The following is a 25,325-nucleotide window of genomic DNA, read 5'->3' on the forward strand; positions in this document are numbered from 1 at the left end:
CTGGACTGGGAGGGGGCTAGAGGATCCAGTTTGGACTGGGAATGATTCCAGTCCATACTGGGAGGGGGCCAAGGGATCCAGTTTGGACTGGGACAGGGCCCAGTCTGTCCTGGAAGGGGGCCAGGGGATCCCGTTTGGACTGGGACAGGGCCCAGTCTGTCTTGGAAGGGGGCCAGGGGATCCATTTTGGACTGGGAATGATCCGTGTCTGTCCTCGGTGGGGGCCAGGGGATCCAGTTTGGAGTGGGACAGGGCCCACTCTGTTCAGGGAGGGGGCCAGGTGATCCAGTTGGGACTGGGAATGATCCCAGTCTGTCCTGCGAGTGGGCCAGGGCATCCAGTTTGGACTGGGAATGATCCCAGTCTGTCCTAGGAGGGGGCCAGGGCTTCCAATCTGGACTGGGGCAGGGCCCAATCTGTCCTGGGAGGGGGCCAGGGGATTAAGTTTGGACTGGGACAGGGACCAGTCTGTCCTGGGAGGGGGCCAGGGGATCCATTTTGGACTGGGAATGATTCTAGTCCATACTGGGAGGAAGCCAGGGTATGCACTTTGGACTGGAAATGATCCCGGTCTGGACTGGGAAGGTGCCAGGGGATCCAGTTTGGACTTGGAATGATCCCAGTCTGTCCTGGGCGGGGGTCAGGGGATCCAGTTTGGACTGGGACAGGGTCTATTCTGTCCTGGGAGGGGGCCTGGGTCTCCAGTTGGAACTGGGAATAATTGTACTCTGTACTGGGACGGGACCAGAGGCTCCAGTTTGGACTGGGACTGGTCCCAGTCTGTCCTGGGAGGGGGCCAGGGGATCCAGTTTGGACTGGGACAGGGCCAAGTCTCTACGGGGAGGGGGCAGGGGACCCAGTTTGGACTGGGAATGATCCCGGACTGTACTGGGAGGGGGCCAGGGGCTCCAGTTTTGACTGGGAGTGATCCCAGTCTGTCCTGGGAGGGGGCCTGGGGATCCAGTTTGGACTGGGACAGGGCCCAGTCTGTCCTAGGAGTCGGCCAGGGGATCCAGTTTGGACTGGGAATGATCCCAGTCTGTCCTGGGAGGGTACCAGGGGATCCAGTTTGGACTGGGAATGATCCCAGTCTGTCCTGGGAGGGGTCCAGGGGATCCAGTTTGGTCTGGGAAAGATCCCAACCTGTCCTGGGAGGGGGCCAGGGGATTCCGTTTGGACTGGGAAAGGACCCATTCTGTCCTGGGATGGGGCCAGGGGCTCCAGATGGAACTGGGAATCATTGCAGTCTGTACTGGGAGGGTGCCAGGGGCTCCAATTTGCACTGGGACAGGGCCCAGTCTGTCCTGGGAGGGGGCCAGGGATCCATTTGGGACTGGGATAGGGTGAAATCTGTACGGGGAGGGGGCCAGGGGATCCAGTTTGGACTGGGAATGATCGCAGTCTGTCCTGGGTGGGGGCCAGGGGATCCAGTTTGGACTGGGAACGATCCCAGTCTGCCCTGGGAGGGGGCCAGGGGACCAGTTTGGACTGGGAATGATTCCAGTCCATACTGGGAGGAGGCCACAGGATCCAGTTTGGACTGGGAATGATCCCAGTCTGTAATGGGAAGTGGCCAGCGGATCCAGTTTGGAATGGGAATGATCCCACTCGGTACTGAGAGGGTGCCAGGGTATCCCGTTTGGACTGGGAATGATCCCACTCTGTCCTGGGAGGGGGCCAGGGGATCCAGTTTGGACTGGGAAAGGCCCCATTCTATCCTGGGATGGGGCCAGGGGCTCCAGATGGAACTGGGAATGACTGCAGTCTGTACTGGGAGGGTGCCAGGGGATCCTGTTTGCACTGGGACAGGGCCCAGTCTGTCCTGGGAGGGGGCCAGGGATCCATTTTGGACTGGGACAGGGCCAAGTCTGTCCTGGGAGGGGGCCAGGGGATCCAGTTTGGACTGGGAATGATCCCAGTCTGTCCTGGGTGGGGGCCAGGGTATCCAGTTTGGACTGGGAACAATCCCAGTCTGCCCTGGGAGGAGGCCACCGGATCCAGTTTGGAATGGGAATGATCCCAGTCTGGACTGGGAGGTGGCCATTGGATCCAGTTTGGACTGGGAATGATCCCACTCTGTCCTGGGAGGGGGCCAGGGGATCCAGTTTGGACTGGGACAGGGCCCAGTCTGTCCTGGGAGGGGGCCAGGGGCTCCAGTTGGAACTGGGAATGATTGCAGTCTGTCCTGGGAGGGGGCCAGGGAATCCAGTTCGGACTGGGAATGATCTCACTCTGTCCTGGGAGCGGGCCAAGGGGTCCAGTTTGGACTGGGAATGATCCCAGTCTGTCCTGGGAGGGGGGCAGGGGATCCAGTTTGGTCTGGGTCAGGGCCCAGTCTGACCTGGGAGGGGGGCAGGGGCTCCAGTTTGGACTGGGAATGGTCCCAGTCTGTCCTGGGAGGGGGCCAGGGAATCCATTTTGGACTGGGAATGATCCCAGTCTGTCCTGGGAGGGGGCAAGGGGATCCAGTTTGGTCTGGGTCAGGGCCCAGTCTGTACTGGGTGACACGCGGAAACGAGCTTCACAACTCACACAGAGTTATAAAGCTGACATTGGTTTATGGCGGCGCCGGGTGCAAGGGGATTTCTCCTCCTAACATGCACACCGGGTTAAAACCATGACAGGTATTTAAAACAGTTAACAAAGTTAGTTACGCCTACTGGTGCTACTCCTTAATAACTATTGGTTAATAATTTTCTTACTTCATCTTAAAGTTGCAGTTCTCTTTTAATTCGCCACGCATGCTCAGCGAGTAGAGGGCTAAATTGGGTTGGGGCTTTTCTAGCTAGGAGGTGTGTTCCTTAGCAGTAGAATGAGATTATAATGAGACAGGTTAACTCTAGGGCACTATTTTGGCAGTCTTTTCTATATTTCTACGATTCGTCCTTGCGCTAATCATTATTGCTAGTTAGCAGAGAGTCAGTGAAGACAGTCTTTATCAGCAGAGAGTCAGTGCAGACAGTCTTTATCTCTAATATGTCTAAGTACGGGGTGCAGTTCTTACAAAGTATCTTCTCTGCACTTTTCTTTCTTACTTTTAGCCCTTGTCTCTCACGATGCCCTGTAACATTCCCCTCTTTTCTTTCCATTAAGCAAATTCTTTTGCTCTTAAAAGTGGTTCGTTATGTTTCATCATTACTTTTAGTGTCCATACTTGCCCAATAATTTCCTTTAGTTTACACCAAAGGATAAGATTCACCGTTGTTAATGTTGAGGTGGCTCTTAGTAACACCAATATCGGGTGGGTCATTATGTTTAAGATTTTGGTAGCTGACGGGGAATAACCCCTAAACACATCCCATCTGCATCATGATGGACAGTAATTAAAGTCTTTCTTCCACTTTCTTCAACTTGTTTTAACAACCTTTTTAAATTTTCATGATGCAATAGTTTTCTTATTAGAGTGAGATTCATTCCAATAGAGGTGGGCTGTATATCCTGAATCAATGTATAATTAAACTGTAGCAATTGATAAGTAGTAACAGGAGCCGTGTAGGTAAAATCACATCCTGTAAGACTAACAAAGTTGCAAATGCAAATATTTGAATGGTTGCTCGTGTCCACCATTTGATCATCTACTTGTACAAAATCCCATTGACTTCTCCGACAAACACATCCCATACCCCTGTAAATTATGATGGTTCTTGGGGTCTCGTTGGGATGCACCTCAAAGTGACAAACTTTTTGTTCAGTGTCAAGACGAATATCTTGCCCTTTGATGGTGTTTCCTTCACAAATAAATCCTTGCTGGTCTCGTACAACACAGGCCTCAACATCAATAGTTTGCCACTTATTCCTGTTTTTCATAGCCCATACCCTATGTTTTGGGGGATAAAGTACAGTTCCATGGTAATTTAATCCTAGCACAACAATCGGGTATATGTTATATACTAAAGCTTTATATATTGTTAGTACAAAAGCTGTAGCTGTGTTGTTAGTAGGGTCAAAGGTAAAATTAACTAAATGCCACCACGATTGGAATCTCCTTTCAAATTCCGCTGCGTTATTCCAAATCACCTTTCGGATTTCTTTTGGTAGGATTCCGTCTTCACCTTTCCCTGATGATTGCAGCTGCTATTGTCTGTAACCATAACTGAGCTTGGATACAACTGAGTGCTGTAGAAACATTAGTCTGAGCCACGTCTAATGCATTTATAATCAGTTCATTGTCCTTTTCATTAAGCTTTTCCCACTGTGGTAACACATTTGCTGTAAGCCATTGACCGGTTCCTAAAGTTAGGAGGGAAGATCTTAAAGGGTTCTGTATTTTGTTCAGATCACTGGTCACCGTTGCGAGTTTGTTCCTTATTATCGCAGTATCTATACTATTTATAACTCCCAGTCCTGTTCCTACTGCACCAATCGCATGTCTCCTTTTCCTCATTCGGGAAGGAAGGGTCCTTTTATGTAACCATGATGTCCACCCCGTATGTAAGGGTCTTATAAATGACGAACAAGCTGGTTGAACGGTGGAAATATCGTTCTGTATCAATAATTCCATTCGCTTAAGGGACCATATTGGATTAGACATTACCTGTTGCTGACCGACATATTGAATTACGTATGGTCCTGTTGGATACATATATGGTCCTATTTGCTCAGGCTCTGTGGACTTGATTTAGTAGCCTGAGTCAGGGTGGTGTAGGCAGGGGGAGTGGTGGTTTCCTCTGGTGTCTGCAACCGAAATCTAAAAGTTAGAGCTTGGGCCCCCTCTTGAGTTGCCCCCAGACATACTATGGTCACCGTTTGAGTTATACTGAAGGGATACCAACAAACCTCCTTGCTTTCACATATCGTGCTGCCTGTTCTATTGGCAGAGTCCCAGACAGCACCGTTCTTGGCAGTAATTTGGGTCTGGAGAGGAGGCGGGTTACTTACATTAAGGAGTCTACAACCTATCAGGACCTCCTTTCCTTTCTCAAACATCCAGGTACAGACCAATTCTATTCTTTCCCATTCAGTTGGTCGCAGTGCCATGTTATTATTATATATTACCACAGTTGCCAAATTCAATCCGTTTAAATCCTTTCCTGAGCTTCCCATACACCCAAAATAAGCGTCTGTCCAAGGCCACTCCCAACAGTGGTTACAGTTCAGCAGAGTCATAAGAATCCATATCATCGCTTTTGAATGCGAAGCTTCAATGCTCCCATAGGTGTCGATTCCCATCGTGGCTTAGGGCCTTTCTTCACTCTGGTGTGATGCACCCACGAGGTCTGCTCTTTAATCTTGATCGCTGTATGGGATGTCAGCAGCACCTGGAAGGGGCCTTCCCATTTCGGTTTCAGAGGTGAATCTGTAAAGGACTTCACATACACATAATCACCAGGCTTAATATTATGCACCGGCCCATCAAGACCTCGGGCTCTGGTTCCTAAGACAAGTTTCTCTGTCTCCCGAGGTTGTTTTTGCAGGTTTACAATATAATCAGATAACATCTCATCTCCAGTCTGAGTTGATATTCCTGCCTGTACAATATAGGGCCTCCCGTACAGTATTTCAAAAGGGCTCAACTCCTCTTTAGTTCTGGGCTTAGTTCTAATTCTCAGGAGTGCCAGAGATTGTGGCAATCCAGCCTCCTCCTGCCCAATTTTACAATCTGTAACTTAATTAAGTGGTTCATCTTCTCCACTTGACCACTTGCTTGTGGCCTATATGGGGTATGTAACTGCCAATCTATTCCCAAGAGTTTACTAACTTGCTGAACAATTTTTGCAATGAAATGTGGTCCTCTATCTGAGGAGATTGTTGCAGGAATTCCAAATCTCGGTATTATTTCTTGTAATAGTGCTTTAGTTACTTCTCTAGCCTTATTAGTTCAGCAAGGGAATGCTTCTGGCCAGCCTGAAAAGGTGTCTGTTAGAACCAGCAGATATCGAGACCCCCCTTTTCTTGGAAGTTCTGAGAAATCAATTTGCCACCACTGCCCTGGATAGTTTTCCTTTCCCTATCTGTCCAAGTTGGACTTTAGGGCTTACCTTAGGATTATTTTTCAAACATATTTCACACTGCTGTGTCACTTGTTTAACAGTGGTGTAGAGGTTTCGGGCAACTATACGCTGACTCAAATGTTTATACAATGCCTCAGCTCCCCAGTGGGATTTCCTGTGTTCTGCTATAAATATGGCCCACAATAACACAAATGGGATTATTATTTTGCCCTGCGTAGTCTTTGCCCACTTACCTTTCTCTACTTCTCCCCCTATGTCTTCAACTAATTTCTGATCTTCTTTGGAATACCTGGGTTCACAATCAATTTGTATTTTACCATCTGGAACCAATGACTGCACCTCTAATTCACCTTTCTCAGCTGCTCTTTTGGCTTCTCGGTCTGCCATAGCATTGCCCAACTCTTGAGCGGTATCTCCTTTCTGATGAGCCTTGCATTGTATGATAGCCACTTTTTCAGGTTGCTGTACTGCTTCCAGGAGCCTAAGAATTTCTTCAGCATGTTTTATATGTTTCCCTTGGGTGGATAGGAGTCCTCTTTCTTTCCACATGGCTCCATGGGCATGGACTACCCCAAGAGCGTATTTGGAGTCCGTCCAGATATTAATCTTTTTGTCTTTGGCTAGCTCCAACACTCGGGTTAAAGCGATTATTTCTGCTTTTTGTGCCAAAGTATTTGGGGCAAGGGCTGCGGATTCTATTACCTGATTCACGGTGGTTATTGCATACCCTGCTCTGCGGACACCTTGTCGAACAAAGCTACTTCCATCTGTGTACCAGGAATCCTCAGCTGTCGGAGTGGGAGTAACGATGGAATCTCAATATGAGTATAGTCGTTCTCCCCTTTATTCAAGCTTAGAGTATATATAGACAGATGCCAAGAACACGCGTCCGCAACAGTTGTATGATTGGCTTACAGCCTCTGTTCACGCGTCAAGGCGGCGAGTGAGATTGGTACAGTGCTCTTGTGCACGCACAAGAGCACTTCTCCTCTTCGCGGATGTAGCTCCTTCTTCTTGTTTACCATTCCACTGTCTCTTATCACAACAGGCTTTCAAGGACAGTGAACGGTTTCCTCTGAGCCTTCCCTCTCATCAGAGACTGGGTTGCTCATGGGAATCAGATCATGTCCCTTGTTACTAAGCCATTCCTCCACATGTATCCTTCCCATAAATTGTTTTAATTGGCATTGGTTAACAAATGACTTAATTTACAACTGTACATGTAGCAAGAAAACGTCCTACTTCAGTATGAACATAAGTAAAGTTAGACTTACTTTGAGCTCACAGTCATCCACAATCACTGGCTGTGTGAGAATTTCCTTTGATTTCTCAACTCCTATCACTTCTTGTTCTTCTACCCGAGAACATCTCTCACGAGTCATATGGTGTGCCCACGAATCTGGCATGACAAAAATTTCTTAAGTCAGGATTTCTGTTTATCGGGAATACAGTATCAGTGAAGTGTCCTGTGCCTGGAATACAGTCTCTCTCTGCAATGACAGAGGCAGACCCATTACCATTTTTTCACTGAGAAATGCTTGACTTTTACTTTCTTTCTGGCAAAAGCCAGTGCTCCATAAAAATTAGAAATTCAGGCACACAGAAAAGCACTAGAGAAAAAGGCAGGGTAAAAACAGGAAAAAAAAGTAGAGTCACGTTGCCATTACAGCACTGCACGGTAAAACTCCAAAGTAATTTAGGTTAGGAAACACATCCTGCATTGCAAACATTAGGACAGAAGTCTTCTTTTCCACATGTGACTCTGGGTCCACATTGCTTGAAGTACAGCTTTTTAACCTCTTTGGAACTCACCGGCAGCGAATAAGCTAGGTGAACCTCCAAAATGTAACTGCTTGGTTTTGTTTGGGTTTTTTGTTGTTGTTGTTTGTTTCTTGGCTCGGTAACAGTCCTAGAACTTTATGAACATACAGAAGAGCATGCCATCATCTATGTGGCAGCAATGAGAAATAGTTTCACATGGGATGTTGACCATACACCTCTGTCACATCCTACCTTTTCTGTTTGCAGCAGCTGAAAGCACACTGCATGGTTTTTGTGCGTCTTAACTGCACGTTGTATAGAGTGAAGTTGAGGGGAATACTCAAATTTTGTGCTAGCTGATCTGAGGGAGGCAGAGTTTGATGACGGGCACTTGTGAGGCAGTAATATTTTCATTTGGTGTGGCTGCTCTTTTAAGCTACACAGCCTCACACAACACAGATGCTGAACAGCGCAGCAGGGGAAGAAGGTGCTGCCACTAGCTTGTTACTGCTGTTTTCCCAGAGATTATCACATTTACGTCTTTGGTAACAGAAACGACTGTGTGAGAGATTAGTAATCTGCTCCAGGCAGAGTCACTCTGCTAGTTTATCCACTCTTCAGTTTAAAGGTAGGAGCTAAGTGATCTAACTTTGCTTCCTGGTCTGCTTTAGACACTTGAGCAGTGTGTTCAGAGTTGTAGGCACAGTACACGTTCAGCTAATGGGCAAAGGTGAGCACCTAAGGATGCTTCTGTTTCCAGCTGGGACAGCTGTATCTAGAAGACCTGTAGCCCGCCTTCCAAAGGTCCATTTTACGGTGCCCTGCATTGCAGCAACAGTTTCTCTAATGAAATGCTACAGTGGCTTTGCTGCGGCAGCAACTCTACGACAAAGTGGATTGTGTCATTCCCGGCTGTTCTGGAAGCAGTTGATTCGCAATTATGATAGTTGATGTGATAGATTGATTAGTAATAAAATATTGTCTGAAAGGTAAGCCTTCCTTTTTTCTGAAGTATGAAAAATTAACTCATTTTCTCCAGTTAAATCTTGCAAGATATTTAATCTGTTCTCTGAAGTGTCACTCATATTTTATTTAAAATTATAAGAAAGTAAGATGGCACTTTGTTGCATTGTTATTGTTTAGCTTCTGAAAACCTAAAGAGCCTATTCAAAGGATCTTGCGCTATTCTAAACTTGTAGTTCCCATTTTTTTCTTCAGCAACTCTTGCATTTTGTCACTGTGATAACCAAGAACTTCAATGTATTTCACTTGGTAAAACTATATGCTGTTCTTAGTCAGTGCATTTACCAACATCGGGAAGATTACGACAAAACCGAATTAGTGAAGGTAAATTTTTTTGTCTTATAGCACTTTCTACCACTGTTATGCATGTGTGTGTTATGCATATGTATGCGTGCACGCTGGACATCATGCTTATTTAGCATTACTCTTTACTGCTTAGTCGCCTGTGTCACAAGACTTTTTCATTTCAGTCTGGAAGACATTTATCCATATTGCAAAACCATTGTTGTATTTGGCATAATTGTTGGCAGTTTCAGCAGGAAAAGGCTTCAACTTGAAGACAATGGGTCCATCCACACAGCTCTCTCAAAGCAGTAAACTTCAGTCTGCAAACAGTCCTTCTCCAGAACCTTTTTAGGTGTGGGGGGCTATGAAAGGAGGGTGCTTTTCACAGTCTGTTGCTTCCTCTTTCTCCCCTTACAGGCAGTCAGACATGGTAATACTTGGTATAGTAGTCATTCTATTCTTGAAAAGAAATTAAGTATGAAATATAACAAGACGTTGAGGTTTTTCTGTAGTCTCACCAGAATCCCTTTTTAACTAGCATGGCTCGAGCATCTCGAGTCTTATGAGGAGCAGCTGAGAGAGCTGGGGTTTTTTAGCCTGGAGGAGGCTCAGGGGAGACCTTATTGCTCTCTACAACCTCTTTTCAGGTAGTTGCAGGGAGGTGGGTGCTGGTCTCTTCTCCCAAGTGACAAGTGACAGGACAAGAGGAAATGACCTCGAGTTGCACCAGGGGAGGTTTAGATTGGATATTAGGAAAAACTTCTTCACTGAAAAGGTTGTCAGACACTGGAACAGGCTGCCCAGGGAGGTGGCTGAGGCACCATCCCTGCAAGTATTTAAAGGACATGTGGACAAGGCGCTTAGGGACATGGTTTAGTGGTGGACTTAGCAGTGTTAGGTCAACGGTTGGACTTGATGGTCTTAAAGGTCTTTTCCAACCTAAACGATTCTATGATCTTTAATTTGACATAGGGGAGATTTCTGCCTATGACAGTTTCATGCTAATGAGTGAGATTCTGTGATCTCTTCCTGTAAGAGAAGATTTCTGAGTTGTCAGAACTCAGCAGAAATCTTCCAGAAGCACCTGTGGTCCCAGTCAGGCATTCCCAGTATTGAGTCAATTTAGATAGGTTGGATATTCAGTCTTCAGATTCAATATCCTTGAATCCATTTGTCTTTGAGACGCTTGTGCCTGAGAATAGATAAAATTTTTTATGCCTCTCAGTCTGCCTTAAAAAAGGGGAAGCCTCTTCTTTTCAGCCCTGGTCATCTCGATCTCTTCTTCCAGGTCTGATGAAGAGTTAGAACAGATGCTCTGTTCCCATTGTGCAACAGTGAGGATTATTTGGCTTCAGGGAGGCCATTCCTGAAAAATGCGCCCTTCTCTCATCTAGGATAACGATGTGTTTTAGCATGAGAAGGGATTTATTTGTTATCTCAGGGCTTGTGAGCTTTTGTGACTTAACTTTTAATGCTTAAATTAAAAGGGACTTGATTTCTTTGTTTTCTACTTCTACCTTTAGCTTTAACAAAAAAAAAAATCTCCTATTCCGAGTGACTGTGTAGGTCAGTCAGGAGCAAGCTCTACTGTATGAAGAGAGAGACTTCGACAAGTCATTATTCAGAGTGCAGAAAACAACATTTCCAGCTTTTAGTTGTGGCTTTTCAGGAACTGTCTCCTCTTTCTAATTGTTGAAACCACTGTTGATACAGATCCATAGTCTCTTGATACAGAGCCATACAGTCTCGCTAGCCTACTCTCTGTTTTGGATGCATAAGGATGCGTTTGAAGCTAGTGGGTATAGAAAGACGTTGTGGTGGTGGTAGCACATGTATTTGCTAAATATTACTGACAATTGTATGTATGTACAGATTCTTCATTCTTTTTATGAAGAAATAAACAGGGCTCTTAAACTTATATTTATGCTGACTGCTAGTTTGTCTTTTTTTCTTATTAGGAAATGAAGAAAGAAATTACAGCCTTCAGTTATGCTCAGTGATACTTGATTTCAGCGTACTCGACTTCTACTCTCATGTTTTCTTTTCATTGCATGCTGTTACCTGTGCATAATTCAATAAAGATTACTTCTACATATATATTTATACATACATGAAACAAATATACCTTAAAATTTAAGAAAGCTGAAATAAAGTCCTTCAACTGCTTTTATTTCATATTTGTCTCCTATATACATATTTTTATGTGACATACTGCTGTGATTGCCTTTGGAATGCTGCAGATACGAACATCTCCCAGATAATTTCAGTACCTCTCTTTAAAAGGAAACAATTGAAAACTTGATACACTTTTACCATCGTTTTCCAGCTTGTGGGAATACATTTTTCTGAAGTAGCTTGTGGTGCTGTATAGTCAATTGCATATTACATAAAGGTTTTAAACCAAATCTCATTTTGGTATATGAAAAGTAAATCCTTTAGAAACCTCTTAATGCAGTTCAGAGGTAATTTTTTTTAATTACCTGATGGCACCTCAAGTGGCTTTCATAGAATTAACAACCTAAAGAAAGTATGTGGGAGAAACGCTCTTTCCACAAACATAAGAACTTTTGCTATGGCATATGTTTGCCTGTCAAAAAAACCTAACTTGAAACAAAGCAAGATGTACTACTGTAACTTTCTAAGGTAAAGTTGAGTCTTGCTTCTAATAATGACAATCTTCTTGATACCAGAGAATTGCATTTTAATATAAATTGTTAGTTACAGGTCAGGTGGCTTGTAGTTGAATTTAACTGTAAATAGTTTTCTAGTTACCTGGGGAGAATTACATCTGTTTATTACATAAAAGTGAATATATTGTTAGTGATAAGTATGTTTAAGTAAAAGCAAAGCAGTACCCCGTTTTGAAGATGTATGCCTCTTCAAACCAGCAGAGAAAATGTCTCTGTTAATTTTTTAAAAAATTGAGGATAGGCAAAGTGTAAGTTTATGAGAATAGTTTATATCAGCTGTGATAAAGTATGTGGCATGATACATTGCTGTTATGTCACCTCACACACACAACGTCTGGTGACACTGAATGCCTAACTGTGCAATCCCTCCGTGCTTAGTTTCTTACGCATGTTTTAGTTTCCTTTGTTTGGTTCTTTCTAGTGTGTTTGTGCCAACATCTGTGTACTATGCAGAATTTTTTCTTTTATCTGTATTGTTTGGATGGGTGTTAATAAAAAATGAATCACCTTTTTGGGGGGTTTTGTCTGCTCTATTTTAAGCACAGAATAATTTTGATCATTAACAATCTTACACTTGAAAAACAGCATGAGCCTTAAGACTTTAAAATAAGAACTGTACATGAGCTAGGTGTAGCTAGCTACACCCCACTCTAGGTGTATTGGTTATGTGGCCAAGGCAAGCACAGGAGGATGAAAAATTATATTGAAAATTTACATTTTAATGTAACGTATTACATTGGAAAGGTAATAAAGGAATTAACGTAATTTTCCTCAACTTGATCTCCACCTTGACTGCTGACAGCCATTTTCGATGGGACTGTGGGGGTGGTTTGCTGACCACGTTCCCCAAGATGACTGTTTGAAAAACTGAACAGGAGTGACAGTGTGGAAACGAGGAACCAGAAACATTCCTGCGATCAAATCTTTTGCTTTTCAAAGCTTTGACCAAACTCTTTCCTGGCAGTAGTCTCGACAGGATACTGTACCTATACAGTTTTTAAAAAAAATTGTAGCTCTGTGTATCTTGAGCTTCCATGACCAACTGTTAACGGTTCCCACAAGGCACACCTTTATTTTTCTTCCTCAGGGAAACAGTCGTATTCTAGTGTCTGAACCAAAACGGCAAGCAGCGATCAAAGAAATAGTATGTAGAAACGCAACGTTTTTGACAAGTAGGCAGCGGGAGTCAAAACTAAATATTGCCTCAATAGCTAGGTTATGTACTAAAGGAAAAGGTCCCCGTTCTCCAAGTTCTGTAACTAAACAAAAAAAAAAGGGGGGGGGGGGGTGGTGTGGTGTGGGGTTTTTCCCTCAGAGCCGTCACTTTGTGCTCACTCGCCCCTGGTTTGGGGCTCTGGACCCTGCGGCCATGTCCTCCCTCAGCGACAGCTCAGGGCGCCTGAGAGAAACTCGGGGCTGGCGTCGGAGAAAAACCCTTCACGGGGCTAGAGACGACGCTGTCTTTAAAAACCATCTGGGTGCGTGGCGGGACGGTCTAGCGCGGAGCCGAAGTTTGGCGGCGAAGGAGCGGGCTGTGAGGGCGTCCCTGCCACCCGAGAACTCCCAACCTGCGCAACCGCTGCGCACCGGCACCTCGCCTGGCCGAAGGGCGAGGAGACGCCGGCGGCCACCGGCCTGCGGTGCCAAGGATTTCTGTTTATCGGGAATACAGTATCAGTGAAGTGTCCTGTGCCTGGAATACAGTCTCTCTCTGCAATGACAGAGACAGACCCATTACCATTTTTTCACTGAGAAATGCTTGACTTTTACTTTCTTTCTGGCAAAAGCCAGTGCTCCATAAAAATTAGAAATTCAGGCACACAGAAAAGCACTAGAGAAAAAGGCAGGGTAAAAACAGGAAAAAAAATAGAGTCACGTTGCCATTACAGCACTGCAGGGTAAAACTCCAAAGTAATTTAGGTTAGGAAACACATCCTGCATTGCAAACATTAGGACAGAAGTCTTCTTTTCCACATGTGACTCTGGGTCCACATTGCTTGAAGTACAGCTTTTTAACTTACGCTGCTCCTTAGTGGAACAATACTCATACAATAAAAGAAAGTCAATGACTGTTTTTCAATTAGGTACCATTTGGAGAAACAAACTTCAGAATCAAAAGAACAGCAGCTGCAGAAAAACATGAGTTTGGCTACTATAACTAGAGGGGCAGCACGATTATGCAAGAAACACTGTGTGCTGATTTTAGAGAGATGCAACAGAAACAGCAGAATGGAATTAAAGAAGGCTAAAACCTAATAAACAGTGTAATCCTCCTCAGGAAGAAAAAGGAGCTAAAGGACCTGTTTGACCTTTCACTTACCATTTGAATCTCCGTCTTCAGAACTTTCTGCTATTTGGCAATCTGGCATTTCACTGTCCCCTCTTAGGTCTGAATGTTCAGAAAGCATGACACTCTTCTTTTCAGAAGCAGATTTAGCCACAAGGAGAACCCTCTCTCTTTCGTTTTCTGACCCACATTTATTTTCATGCCCATTTTTCTGTCGTTCTTGAAGTACGCTTCCATTTTCTTCCATAGAAGAATCCTGTGTGGACTCAACTTCCGTGCAATCCATGTTAGAAACATGTTCTTCTGGAGACTCTTCCGCACTCTCTACTTCATTTTGGTCTTCTGGAACTTTATTCTCTTTATTGAACTAAAATTTCCTCCTCTTTGCTGCGATACTTGAAGACGCTTTGTTCTTTCTGCGTTTCCTTTTTGACATCTCTACAAAGAGATATCAGAAAAAGTAAGCCAAAACATTACCAGAACAGTTCTTCCTTCAAAATCCAGCATCCTCATCTTACTTGACTTACAAGGAAAATTATCAAAGGAGCTCAGGTAACATTGTCTGTCTCCCTACATATGTCTAGAGAAAGAGTTGCAAGTTAATGAGGTCAATTTGCTATTAGATTTTAAAAAGCCAGCTACAGAATTTCACTCACAAAACCATCAGCTTCAAGATTTTATGAGCAGAAAATTCTTACTTTAGATAGGAAGTATTACCAGAAAGCAAGGTTATTAGGTGAAGTTGCTTACTGTCTTACTACGTGAACTAATATAGATGAACAGAAAAGCATTTGGAGACGAGCCCTTCTTCAAATCGGTTATAAAGCTGTAAACTTCAGAAGCTAAACACATGTTGGGCAGAGTTAAAGAGACAATTTTAAGGGAATATTTGCTGGAGAAAAATTTGCCTGTGAAGACTTACACCTCACACGCTTTCTGTTAACCTTGTTTAAAACAAACTTAGCATTTTTGCCTTCCAGAAAAACCCACCGTTCTTTGTATCGACGGAGTACTGCACAAAGCGCATGGGTGAAGTCAATGGCAAAATTCCTAGTCCTGTTATGGAGACCAGGAAAGTTCACACCATGTCATGCGTTTTAGCCGAGAGACCCAAGTCCCTTTGTTCTTTCATGTCCTTTTCACAGGAAAAGTGGGGAAATAATTGTCTTTCCTTTACATATCTATTATTATTGCTCCCCTATTTTTCTGCCCTTTCCCCCTTCAGTTGGAAATCACACTAAGAGGTGGCATAGATTTTAGCATTTGAGGGCAGGGAAGGGAAAAATACTGTTTCTCATAACTAAAAGCTAGTTGAGTATTCAGAAACTGCCATGTACAACATTTTTGACTTCAAGAGAGAGCAATTTAGGAGCCGTTAAACATCAGTTGGGTCATCAAGTCCAGTGTCTTACAATGTAAACCATCCACTGTACTTGAACTTCATAACTATATCGAATGAATGACCTCTGGATTTATCTCACGTTTTGGAGCAAATTAAAAACACTGAACGCCTCTGGCACAAAGAACCAGGCATCACAGAAACCTGTTATGTCACAAAACCAGAGAAGGTATCAGTGACTTTAGCACCTTCTCCAAGAAAGTCTGAATAAAATGCAACTTGCCTTCAGAGCACGGTGTACTGGAATCTACAGGCGCTGCTGGCATCTTCATCTTTTCGTTACACTTTGGGTCTGTTTTCTCACAGCCAGGAACATAGTTCTGCTTTGGCATTACACGGTAGTAAGGCGGAGCATACTTTGAAGAGCTACAACCTTGCAATAAAGAACAGATAGCAAAGAATTGTGTCTTGCATTGTTGGTTACAAATACCGAGACAAGTCTTAAAATCATTAGCGTCAAAAACCATACCTCTTTTCTTGCGAGATTCTTGAATTTCTTCACAGCATTGTTCAAAATCTTCATCCATTTCCTCTCTCACGATGGCATATGCAGTATCTCTCAAAGCACAAGCTCTGTGCCTAATGAGACGATCTGAAATTTTACAGTCAGAACTGAGTCTTTTCTACCAGCCGATGAAATCCTTTATTTTGATTACTTATCGAAAGATTTTGCTCTTTTCATAGATAGGTTCTGAAGGGTTATCTCAGTGAATATTTTCAGCATAACAACATAAAAGTTAATCATTAAAGCAAAAGCACTAGTTACTGATCAACACTTCTATCACAATTTCTTGTCCAAGTAGTTTAATGCTCCAACATTTACAACCTGGCAAGAAATGCTCTCTGTGGATATTTAAAATGATCGAATCCCAAGTCTACTGTCCACAGACGACGTTTATCAATTTATACATTTTTAATTTTTCCAAATTAGGGATCAAAACACATTCTTACCTCCAGGGTCTTTATCTGGGTTGTACTGTAAAGCATTGCTGCAGATTAGATCGATGTCTTTTAGAAAATCTCCTGCAGTTAGGTACTGGTGCAAGTCAATCTTCGAGAGAACTGCCGAAAGGTCCATGGGCTGTTTAATGACTGCGTCATAATCAGGTACCTACAAATGAAATATGCGTGTTCAGAGATTTAACACGGTATCTACCAACATTAATTATTTTAATAACGTAAAATAAAGGACTTCTTCAAAACCCCAAATATTTATGACACATCCAAAGATATGGAAATTAACCAGTTAGTTGCTTGAAAATAGAAGGGCTATTTCAACTGGCTTTGAAGAGACAGACCAGAAGAGGGAAAAATAAGAAGCAGGGAGGTCAGAAGCACGTGTGGGGCAGAGAAGGGAGGAGACACCCAGAGTGGGATTCATTTCACTTCGCTTCAGAAAATCACAGCAAAGAAAGCTTTCTCAGTAGAGTCACCCGAGATTCTCTTTGTTGTTGGCGGGAAGAAAAAGGTGCAGGAATGCACCTTTGAAGTATCTGTCCTAGGCATCTACTTTTGCATGAGATAACTGGACCGAGAGGTGCCAATTTCTTTACTCAGACCATAAAAGGAGCCTAATGACTAGTAGAGATGAGGACATCTAGGTTTGTTTAGGTTATTTACATCTCAGAAACTAGAAGTAAAGGGAAAGACAAGTCAGTGGATGTTTAGGGGAACAGGACTTTGCTGAAATGCAAAGCTCTATTAAAACGACAGCTGACTTCCAAGTATATGCCCCTGGCTTAGACTTATTCAATACATTACATGAGAAAAAAAAAAGACAGAAGTGTATGGGAGGAAGAAGAAACCACACAGCCCTTATGGTTGATCTTATACGGAGGAGCCCCAGACGAAACAGAGAATAGAATCTTAGAATTTATTTTAAAAACTGCTGTTCTTACTCCTGTTCTCACAGAAACTACTGACAGTCAATTAAAGAGCTTTAGGCTTTATTAAAACAGTCCTATAGATACTGTTTATAATTATAAAGAAAGAGATCTCTCTGCTTTTCAGTGCTGTAACATGCCTACATGTCAAAGCCTTTTCATGAGTGAACTGTGTTGGCAGTCGGTCTAACTGGCAGTTGGTCTAACTGGCAGTCGCTCTAGATGATCGTTATAGGTCCCTTCCAACTGAAATATTCTAAAGTTCTGAAGGCATTGCAGAAGGAACCCGGGGCTTTCAGTGAAACTCAAATAACAGACATTTGAGGGCCTCAAGGAGTCAGCAAAAGTAAAAGCAAACTTCCTGCTTCTTGAAAAATCAGAATAGTACGGTCCTAAAAACAAAGACAAACCTTCCTATAAAGAGCACACAAACTCTGAGAAATATAAACATGCAGAAATTATGAACACACACAGATAAAATGGTATTACAGATCAACACTAATTTACCTCCTCTGGGTCGGCACGCTTTGTAAATGCTCTGAAACGTCTGTCACCGGCAAGTCTACGAGTCACATCCCTTAAGAAAATCCTAAGTTCACGCAATATATCCTCCTCCTGCTCCTCCAGCTGTCTTATTTCTTCCTCTGTCAGCTGTGGAGGCTTAGGCGGTGGTGCTACAGGCAGTACTTCCAAGTACTGCCAAGCTTAAAAGAATCAGAAACTTTTAGTCAATTTACGGTACTCAAATACAAGCCTATGAAAAATTATTGATAGAAAATTACCACCAAAGCAAATGCTGTAGAGCTGTTAACTTACAGTTAGCAAAGTTTTCTATGTAGAATATCCTCACCTGTCTTAGTTTTTGATGCAGGAGGTTTAGCAGTTTGATTTACAATTAAGTCCTCAAAAAATGTTCTTCTTTCTTCCTCATTAGGCAACTGGATTTTGAACACTTCATCATCATTGATAAACAATTCTTTTATCTAAAGCACGAGGAGAAAAGATATTTCAGATGTAAGGTCACACAAATTCATGTTCTGTTCCAAAAAGATGAGTGCCTTTCCAAATTAAACTGAATAATCACCTTGATAAGACAAACTGTGAAAAGGTGTCTTCTTGGCCTTAAAAGGCTGGATTTTCATAGGTTAGCATGGCAAATTAAAGTATCTTCTCTAAGGAACACCTCTAGAGTTAAAGCTCAATGAAGGGACCCTATGATACACTGATAAAGTGCTGACATTCAGCACCTCCTAGACTGCTTATTTTGTATTTACCTGCCTTGCTGTCCTTTAGTTTGAATCTTTATGGCAGCTATAGAAGGAACAGGCAGGATTCAGGAGACAAGTGTGGGCTTTTTTGGTAAGGTGCTGTGGGTTTTTTTAAAATTAATTTAAATGAGGTGTCTAAAGCTGCACACTTCCAAGTTTTACTCCATTTTTCAATCTCTACTACCAGAAAGTATGGAAGGAATTTCAATACTTATTTTAGAAAGAATTTATTAACCGTAGAAGAATTTCTGTAGAAAGTTAAGCCCTTTCAAAGCATTTGATGATAAACACATCTAGGCAACCCCCTCTCTCCCCCCCAGTAAATGAGACAAAATAATCAGAGCAGCATATTCACATTTTGAACACCTTCCTTTAATGCACACTCTCAGATACCTAGAAAGCTAAGCATATACTCTTACTGAATTTGTTAAGAAATACAACTAAAAATAGATTTCCAAGTTACTTAAACAGAAGTTGGAACTTAGCTTTCTGATTTGTAAAGCTTTCACCGATATGAAGAAAGAAATTGAAATTTTTAATAAAGAATTTAAATTTGAAATTACATTCCATCATTAAGAGTGTGACCATCATACTTTCTCTGTAAAACTATCTTTCACTTTTCAGTAAAAGTATCTTTTTCCCATGTACATTTCAAGCACCGTATATTCTTGCCTAAGTACATACCTAACAATCTTGAAGTCACTGGAATTATTGTCTGAAGTAAATGTTTATGTCTGTCTAATGAGCATGAGTGTGTGAGAAGGGGGAAAAAGTTGGGTCAAAGTCAAGCTCTTTACTCAGAAAACACTTTAGGCAAATGCTTTCAAGCATTGTTTTGTCTAAGCAAATTTTAAGAGACCTGGTTAGGGTGCCTGAGTAATAACAGTATGAATTTGCTTAAGAGTGCACAGTACTCCAATGTTTAAAGGATTTATAAATTAACAAAAAACTGACTAAAAAAAGTAAGAAAAGTATCAACAGAAATACCTCTTCTGGGAGATCTGCATGACACACATCAGATGTTGCAAGCAGCAAAACTGGAGCAAATGCTGGAATGTTCTGCAGTAGTGTTGTAAAAGTAGCTCTCAATGTAGCTCCAGCAGCCTCCCACCACAAATGGATATGTGGAATATAAATGATACTTGGTGCTGTTCTTTGTGCTTCTCGCATCAACTGGTAAAATGAAAGCTTGGATAAGAAAACTAAACCATGTAGAACAGGCTAATAAATAACTACGCGTCAGTCAAACTGTCTTATGAAATAGGAGCACATGCAGCCAAAACATCAAAACAATCCAACAAAAGAACAACTCCTTAACAATAAGGTAAAATTTTCACTTTACTCAAATATGGACATTGCTACACAGACAGAAACTGACCTGAATCTCTGCCTGATTTCAAAACTACTTAGGTGTAAGGTAATGCCTAAAGAGCCTTACAACTCAGCTGCTGTGGTGGTGTGCCTGAAAAAACAAGACTAACCCTTGAGCAAGATGTATTAGCCTGGGTAAATCACTACACGACTCTGACTGCACCATTTTCAATTCAGGGTGCGCACATATCCAAGTCACTCTGAAGCACAGTTTGAACAAGCAAAGACCTATGTGAAAAGATGAGGGCTGACACTGTGAAAGAAGCCTGGTTACAATTCATAACTTCACGTACATTTTATAAGAGGTGACCAGTCTGAATAGCTGCCTGAATAGCTAAATCACTCACAGCCTCTCATTATCAATCAGACCAGATTACGTGCTTTGGAAGACCACAAGCCATTGCCTACAGATGGTACCTCGATCACAGAAGAGGACGTGCATCTACCACATGAGGGAAGCGGCAACAGTCCTTTCACATGACAAATTTCTCCGTGCACCCTTTCAGATTATCAATATTCAGGGAGTTCCTGTCACAAGATGGGAAGTGCACGTGGTATATCCGGGCAGTGACTAGACATGCTAGTTATATGACCGCAGGTGCAACCATCACATAACACAAAAGGAATTGTTCCTCTTATGTGACAAATGAGTATCCAGTCATGTAACATGTCCATCCTTACTTGTAGAGCTCTCAAATGCTGCTACTAAAGGTGAAAATATTTTAATACAGTGATGTCAAACAACGAAACAGATTTCCTGCCTAAAAGTAAAAAGGAAAACAGCACTAAATCTGCTTATATTTAATTTATAGTATAAGAAAAACAAACATAAGTGTTCCATGAATTTTAACGCTTTTACTGCATATACTGCAGCAGTACAAGCTGTATATGTATATATAAGAAAAGAAACACTTCTTTTCCCCAAAAGCTTGATTGCCTTACAAATATAATGAAAATGAAGGTTACAAAAAGTGCATGACAGGCAGTCAGGCTGCTGCAGAGCCATCTACTGGGAGCACAGATTCTTAAGCAGCAATGAAAACAACTTTCTGGATCCCACCGAGATGGGGAGGACTTCTTGCTATAAAGAGGGGTTTATTAGCAGCACCTCCCAGCTTCCCAAGCTGCTAGCAACATCCTCACTTTCCATTCCTTTGGAATGAAAGATACGGCCACATGTAACATCCTCATTTGGTATCATTTGATCTAGCAGAAAAGTGGCTTTTCAGACAGAAGTAAACATAACAGCACATTCAAACCAGGCCACCTCCATTAACAATGAATTTTGCTTACTTTACTAGTTTATATACAGTTCATGAATCCTATGAGATTAAAGAGAAAAAAAGGTACCTGTGCACATGTTTCTTCCGATGATGTGATGCTAACAAACAAAACAGATAGGTCTAGTGTATAGACTGGAAACTTTTCCAGGGCATGTATTACTGCAGGTGCCAAATGAGAAGCTTGCCCGTATCCTGGCTCTCCAACTAGTAAGAACCGTGGCCTGCAAGATGTTGGCTGGTAATAAGCATTTCTAGAACAGGAAGAAGAAAACAAGTTTAAAAATGAGGTGATGAATAGGCACACAGATGATAAGGTTTTTTCCTATACACCTTTCTTTCTTTTTTTTTTCCCTTTCGGTAAATACTCTCCATGTTCCAGCAAATAATAAGCTGGTCTGTGATCAGGAACACTGTCAAAGCCCATTTTCTTTTTAAAAACCTTGTACCATACCTCCCTTAAGAAATCCTGCCAATCCCCAGCATGTCTGCTGTTCCTTTGGCTGGGTTAAGTAACGGCTCTTAAATCATACAGGGGGACTGTCCAGCCAAATACACGTGTGACAACTCATCAGTAACCCGATATGGGGGAGAATAACAACTCTATCTCTCAGCACATGCCAATCTGGATCTCCTCACTGCCCGTAGACACTGATTTTCAGTAGGTCTTGAGTTTAAGTAGCTGTGAGATCTCTACATCTGTCTAGTTTAGCTGAAATTTGGCCATAGTTACTGGACATAGTGGGAAGGAAGGAGTAGAACAACATTTCTAGAAAAAAATTAACGTGGGCACTGAAACACATTAGCTGTATCTGAAGAAGTACACAAATGGACTGGTTAAATTACAGCAGTACACTCAATATGTATTAAGATGTATATTTATTTTATTCAGTCATTCTAATGTTTCATCTTTGAATTGTCTATTAATTTCCTAGTAATCCTGCTTTACTAGCATGAAACACATTTGTGAAGAGCATTCGTTTTTTTCCACCACAATACTATTGTACCTTTGCTGGCTGAAGACAAAGATCTAGAGACCTAACCAAGCTCAGCAGGTCAGAAGATTTTCTGGACAGCGCAGCAATAGAAAGTGAGAAAAATAACTGACCCACCAGTGACGACAATAATCTGTTTTTTTAACTGTCAGCTTATATGACTTCCACATTAAAATGTTAAAAAGTTAACATAAACTTAGTCGGTTAAAGGTACAAAATGCAGACATTGTTTAAGTTTTTCTCACAGTGTTTTAACAAACCATTTCTCAGTTCTGTTTCTGCTACATAATTCGCTGCTGGTTTAACAATCTTGGAAATTAGAAGGGCAAAAGATGTCTACACGAATCTGTAGGGTTTTTTTAGCTAAAAGGACAGGCAGCACGTTTCTTTGGTCTTGAGTCTTTCAAGGAATGCCATGGATTAAATCAACACATTCTAATAGTCTGTGGACCACTTTGACTTAGGAAAAGAGGGCTGGGCCATTCAGTTTGATGGGTTATGGCAGTGTACTCCATTAGAACCTCAGTACCCAGCTGGATCTTCACGCTTACTTCTTGCAAATATTGATCACCCCCCCACACCCCTCCCCTCTACTTCTTCATCTACCACCCCTCACACCAAAACTGTTTACAGACACGGTCATCTGAATAATGCAAACATAAAGGGACAAATATGTACCTGCTAAAATTGAGGAATTTTTCCTTTTGTCTGCCAGGCATTTTAGGAGTTGGCTTATCTTCAAAGATTGATGGTGATTCCTCATCACTGTCAATCGCATAATTTCTTAAAATATGATTTAAACTGTCTGAAAGACAAGAGAGGTTTGTTAACTTTCCTGAATAGTCCATATCTCGCTCTCACATTAATACAGCTTCTAAATCAGTGCTGGAGACCCCTTATATTGTATTTCTTCATTTGAGGGCACATGCAGAATGTTATTTTCTGAAGAGTTTATCCTACCACAGATCTAAGGAGATTGCACAAGTCTCTACAAAGCTGTCCTACATCGCATGATTTGCATAAGGTATTCTCTCTCTGTTGGTGAAAACAACAGGAGGTTTCTTCCTTAGAATAAAGATGATTAGGAACTTCTGTAGTTCCTAGACACCTGAAAAACCCAACAAGGCCACTTCCTTCTGGAGCAGGTTCCCCCACTGGATGTGGGGAAATTAAGTGAACGTGGTGGCCACAGACTTCCCTTTGTCTAGGACTAGTGAGTCAGAATATACAGACCAACACATCTTCTAAATAAGGCTCCTCAAAGATCCCCGAAGGAAGAGATCATGAAAGGCCGACAACGGAGACGGGATGCAATTACCAATCCCTTAGCCTCTCTGCTTTTATATTGTTGGTGGGTTTCTGCCTCTTTCACCAATGCAAACAATCTACCAGCTCTACTGGGAGTAATACTGGTAGGATATTCTCCAGGGATTAGGATAATAACTAACTATTCATGGATCTCCGTTAATCAGGAGTGCAGCGAGTTTATCGATTTATTTGCTGTCACCAACCGACAGACAACTTGGTCAGGGTTGATGCAGTCAGGAGTGTGAGCTCACATACGCTATGCAAGCCAAGCCCCAGAGTATACGTTACTGAAACATTCTGATCTCATGTGCAGGCGTACAGTGTGATCCACAAACATTCAAATTAAGAGACTATGGTTAAAAATCACGATAGCTGTAACACTATTTAGCTTAAACCACTTATACTTGTATTGTGGTTCCGACATTCTTCACAGGAATTAGAAGCATTCATGTAAAAATGCCCTCTCCCCCCATTTAAACATTTATTTTGAAAGAGGTGCCTCACACATTAAACCTTAAATCCATCTCTACGAATGATAAACACGATATTAGCTACTGTCAGAAACAGGGTGCTCTAGGAGAGAACGCGTAGTTCTCTCCCATGTATTGCGAGTCATTCACAGCTCCCATCCAGCACTTCAGTTTAGAATCCAGAATAAAAACTATGCACGATATTCCTGAAATAAAGGCGTGCATGTGCATATTATAAAATCCTACTGTCATTATGGCTGAGAGGTTTCTGTATGTTGATTGCACAAATCAGAAGTTTTTGCTTTGGCAGAAGTTTAAAGAAGCGGCTACTATTGTTATACCTTGCTGTTGGTCCTTCTTTAGAGCAAGCTCTGCGTGGGGAAATACTCTCTGCAAGGCTTGTAAAATTCTTGCTAGTGTGTTTTCAAGCAGTGGTTTTGAAATAGGTGATAGTGCTCGCCCAGGTGAAGCCACAGCCCTCCGTGAAGCTGGAACAGTCTTCTGCATAGCCATGACAAAATCCTTCGCTGTTATTTTAATAGAAGCAATATCTAACTGCAGTTTCTCACTGCTTTTGTATATTTGAGGATAGCGGCGGCGCAGAGCACAGAGGGCAGCTTCAGCACATAAGCATTTAATATCAGCACCACAGTATCCTAATAAACAAAACAAGAATCAAATGTTATGTCAGTCTCAGGCAACACAGAAGTCAAGGCCAAGGTTTCCAAAGTGCAACACTGAAAGACTTTGTATGCAGCTAAAAATTAACAGGCTAAGAGATAATCCAAAGCGTTACCGAACTGCAGAGAAGTTTTGTTATGTGGCTCACAGCTTGATACCCTGCGCTTATGAAGCGGCCTCCTAATCAGAACTTTAGTCCTGAGGAAGATGCCCCAAAGCTATTTAATGTTCTGAGAGACAAGAAGAAAATGACAAGAAAAGAAGCATCTAACTTTGTTTGCTCCCAAGGCGTGTCAGCTGCCTCACGCTGCAGCAAGGCACAAGAGCTCGGGTGCTGCCTGGTACAAGCTCGGATTCCTTAGGACTCAGTCACGTGCAGTGACTGACTTTGTTTTCAAACTTACCAACACATTTTTCAGCTAGCTCTTCAAGAAACATGTCCAGTGGCTTAGGGGTCCAGTCTCGTGTGTGAATCTTGAAAATATCTTTTCTAGCCTGGAAACAAAATGGTTGCATTTTGGTTTGTCCTAAGTTTTCTCTTAAAAATAAAAAACAAAACACAAAACCACCTCACATTAATAAAAATACTTTTTCTCTCCAATTCAGCAAAATCTCATGATGACAGGCTCATTAGTTCATCAAATTTGGTTTTCTGCCAGTTCATTCAAGGAAG

At 42.3% G+C, this 25,325-nt stretch overlaps 1 pseudogene; it reads right to left on the reverse strand.

Moving 5' to 3' along the window:
• Positions 1 to 7,225: 7,225 nt before the first annotated feature.
• The window catches only part of LOC132321903 (ATPase family AAA domain-containing protein 2-like), a 32,908-nt pseudogene continuing 14,808 nt past the window's right edge, over positions 7,226 to 25,325 (reverse strand).

The sequence above is a fragment of the Gavia stellata genome, unplaced genomic scaffold, assembly GCF_030936135.1.
Source record: "Gavia stellata isolate bGavSte3 unplaced genomic scaffold, bGavSte3.hap2 HAP2_SCAFFOLD_83, whole genome shotgun sequence".
NCBI classification, from domain to species: domain Eukaryota; kingdom Metazoa; phylum Chordata; class Aves; order Gaviiformes; family Gaviidae; genus Gavia; species Gavia stellata.